Source organism: Sitodiplosis mosellana, unplaced genomic scaffold (assembly GCF_009176505.1).
Source record: "Sitodiplosis mosellana isolate CC-2019 unplaced genomic scaffold, AAFC_SMos_1.0 Smas_scaffold_6181, whole genome shotgun sequence".
Classification (NCBI taxonomy): domain Eukaryota; kingdom Metazoa; phylum Arthropoda; class Insecta; order Diptera; family Cecidomyiidae; genus Sitodiplosis; species Sitodiplosis mosellana.
The window spans coordinates 2,190,058-2,193,936 of NW_022601422.1; the positions used below are offsets into that span (position 1 = coordinate 2,190,058).

A 3,879-nucleotide genomic window follows, 5' to 3' on the forward strand; every position below is an offset into this window, starting at 1 on the left:
CTCTCTCTCTCTCTCTCTCTCTCTCTCTCTCTCTCTCTCTCTCTCTCTCGCTCGCTCTGTTTAAAACATCTGCACTTTGTTTGTAAATATTGCGGGTATTTCATTCAAGTTTGATTCGCTTTGTGCTGAAGAAACAAAATTGGCTTCACGATAAACTTGTGTATTTGATTAAATTTCAGAGGCGACAGAAGGCAAATTGTCATTTTATTGCTTCAGTTAATGTTTACGTTGACGGTTTGCTTTATGTGAGTATGCCTGTGCATGTGCGTGTGTCTCTGTGTGCCGGAAATACGAAATCTCAAAGGTCGTTCAAGTTGTTTGAAGTCGCGCGATGTACATCTTGATTTTTTGCCACAATTTTTTCGCTTCTTTTTCCTCACATCTTCGTTGCAAGCACTTGTGCTGCGTGTGTAGCACTCGTCAACCCCTTAATTGGGCCGACAAGCGTATACGCTTCGTTTCAATTCAATCAAATTTAAAATATAATTGCTCAGATTTTTCTGACGATACTAATTAAATGAAGACAAGCATGCCTGTGAGAATGTAAAAGACGAAACTGGGTGGCGGCGACGACGACGACGGCGACGGCGGAAAACAGCAAAATTTCAGTGCCAGTTGCAGCTATGTGTGTGTGTGTGTGTCATATACTATAGACGTGTATCAAATATACGTGACAATTTTTCCACTTGAACATAAGTGCATTCGAAATGCAATGTCTGGCTGCTTGGCTGGCTTCGTGATAGATTCACTGAAGCATTTCTTATTCTGTTGGTTATGCCCTTATTTACATGATAGACAACGCATATCATATCACGATATCCGCTTTCACCAGTCACAGTATATCCCAGGACTTAGCTCGCTAGCGAATCGTTCTCTCTTTTGTTTTATTTTCCGCCGTTGCTGTCTTCTCTGTTGCACTTATTTCATTAATAGAATTTTCTATTCTCTCTGTGTACATTTTTGCCCTTCCTTTGCAATCTTTCGCTAAAGGATGGTTGAGATTGTGCGAAAAAAAAGTAGAAAGAAAATTGTAAAAAATTTCGAGGGAAATTGGTGTTGATGTGCGTATTTGCTGTTGCAATGATGTAGCCAACTTCAGGTCAAAGGTACCCTCATCTGAACTCTTCTTTCATTTCACCCGTTGGCACTTTTCAACGATGAAAACCAAGAATACAATAGAGAAATAAAAAAAAAAACAAATAAGAAGAAATCCCTCGTTGACAATAGACATTGCGGTGGAAAAAAAAGACCAAGTTGATACTGAATATGCATTCATTCGCTTAACTGTGTCCTCGTTTTTTTTTTCGGGTGATGCCAAGACAACAACAAGTTGATAAGGAATCGTTTCGTTGCAATTTTGGCCCTATCTCTCGCCACTCTGAGGCTTAGAGATGCTCGCAACGCTATCGTAAATGTTATTAACTTAAATATGATTAAGAAGGACGAATAAGGGGGACGCATTCATTTCAGCTCTATCTTGTTCGCACAACCAGTCAACATCGAGATGTTCGTTCAATTTCTATTTTCTGCTGCTTTTCTTTTGCGGTTGATATTTCGGGAAAAGCAGTACGAATCGCATATTTTTGTATGCACTGGACTTATAGAAATATTTATTACATCTAGAAAGCTCAAACAATGGCTTGTTTGCTCGTTCACATTCATGGAGACCAAGTTCATCCTCCCTGCCGAGCACAGAAACACTTTACGCCGACATAAAATAAATATGTAAATATAAAAATGTTACAAATATTTCGCCCCATTTTGGTCAAATAAAAAAGAAACGAAGGAGATCCGTCGCCAGGCGCATACGACAAAATTGTAAATGACAGAGAGATGCGAGGTAATTGAGGGAACGTTTTGATAGACTTAATGAGGTTGAGTCGCACACAAAAAAAGGCACATAATAAAGAGTTACTGCTAATGAGATTTTTTTTCCACTCGCCACTTTTTTTCGCTTCCTCCCTCCTTTGCTCTCTCTTTCTCTCTCTATCTCTATCTCTCTGACTCTCTATCGTTTCCATTTAATTTGTGCAACATTTGATTTCTTCATTTCCATACGAATGTGGACCGTAATTATAGCGTGTGCACACACAAAGACCGGTATTGTGCCGAAGAACAGAAATATTCTGATGAGCATGAAGAGAATAGAAAAAAAAAAACATGGAGTCAAAGGTAGAGCGAGAGAGAATCACAGTAATACAGCTTAAACGGGAGAAAGAGCTGAAAAAGTAATACACAATTGCACAATCCAAATGCGAATGAATAAATATTCCACGCGTTTGGTGTTCTAATTGATATAATCACTCACTACGACGTAGTGCTTATGTACCTTTTTATCTGGTCGATTGTGTAGTGTTGATGTCGGCATTAGCACATCTGGCCGACTGACTGATTGCACGAGCGGGCGAACGAGTGAAGTGTGCGAGAGAGGCGAACAAATAAATATATAATCAGAGCGAGATCTTTTCTAGGCATTGGCTCACAGAGTCATTAAGAACGGAATCGAATTTTAAATAATGCCAAATAAATGGCCGCAATTTGCTGGAGCGCATTACTATTTTTCAATAGTTCTTAAGCTATTCAACTGAATCTTTTGAGAGGAAAACCCGCATTGACCAAGGATGGCTAAGTCTATCGCTGTTTCTCTTTCTTTTTTTCTAATTTATTTTCCGAAGCCAAACCGAATATAAATAAGTTTGTTCATATTTTTTTTCTCTTCGCCAAATTAAATTCCAACATTTTTCGTTTGCCTTCTCGAGTTTCGAAAGCGAATACGACAAACAAGCATAAGGCTAGCTAATCTATGGAATCCTATTTGAGTTGTGATTTCAATTCAGTTGGCAATGGCGAACTTGTGACCGCGTCGTCGTAAGAAGTCGAGCATTTGAGCTGGTGGGGCCATCCGGTGAATGTATGATATTTTTTCTGTGAACACACAACAATAATAGCAATAGCAAAGGCAACGACAGCGGTGGCTTCAAAATAGAATGGCTTTTAGCCAATCCAAGAGCATTCAATAATAAGGGATCAACGAAGCAAAAGCATTTCTATTTACTGTGATGATGCAAAGCGTTCTTTAAAGTGCTTTCATCTGAGAATGTCTGGGCTATTTGCAAAAGCGGTGCATGGTTTTTGCTATCGCTTTGTTCGCATTCTTGTGCTCTATACATTTTTTCTTCGTTCTGTTCTGTTCTGTGACTACTCGATTCTCTCGTTAGGGCTCTGATGACATTGAATTGCCATCGCAAATCCAATAACTTTATGTGTGTGTGTTTCTCGTTCAAAATCTCAAAATCTCATTTCGCTCATTTTCTCACTTTTCAAAATTCCAGCACACATTTAGTGGACGAATGAACTAGCGAACAGTAGCCCGGAAAAAATGTTTAACACATCAAAATATGCGTAGTTATGTAAATAACGGCATGCGTTCGAACGCACGGACACCAAATATCGTTTCTAATTTCATTAATTTCCAAGTGTGAAAACGAATATTATTTTTTTTTTTTTCATCAAACGACGAAAAATTGCAAATCATTAAATTTTTGGTGAAGCGCGCAATGCTAATGTTGTTGTTGTTGTTGTGGCTCCTCTCACAATAAATGTGCTTGTGAGTTCATTAAATTAACGTTAATTTGAATTTAATTACCATTTAAACATTATATAAACGTTGGAACACTCGTTCATTTCAATACATGCATTCCATATTATGGATGGATATACATAAAAAAAAATTCTCTGTTTGTATTTTCCAAAAATGTTTGAATTGGTCGGTAAAACTGGCGTTAAATGCCGCAGCTAAATGCATCTTTTAAATTCTCACCGAGCGAATTATAGAGAGAGAGAGAGAGAGAGAGAGAGAGAGAGAGAGAGAGAGAGAGA

At 38.3% G+C, this 3,879-nt stretch overlaps 1 protein-coding gene across 5 annotated transcripts in view; it reads left to right on the forward strand.

The window, feature by feature from the left end:
• LOC129576284 (teneurin-m) overlaps positions 1-3,879 on the forward strand; it is a 405,617-nt gene that overhangs the window by 352,648 nt on the left and 49,090 nt on the right. The window lies entirely within an intron of this gene.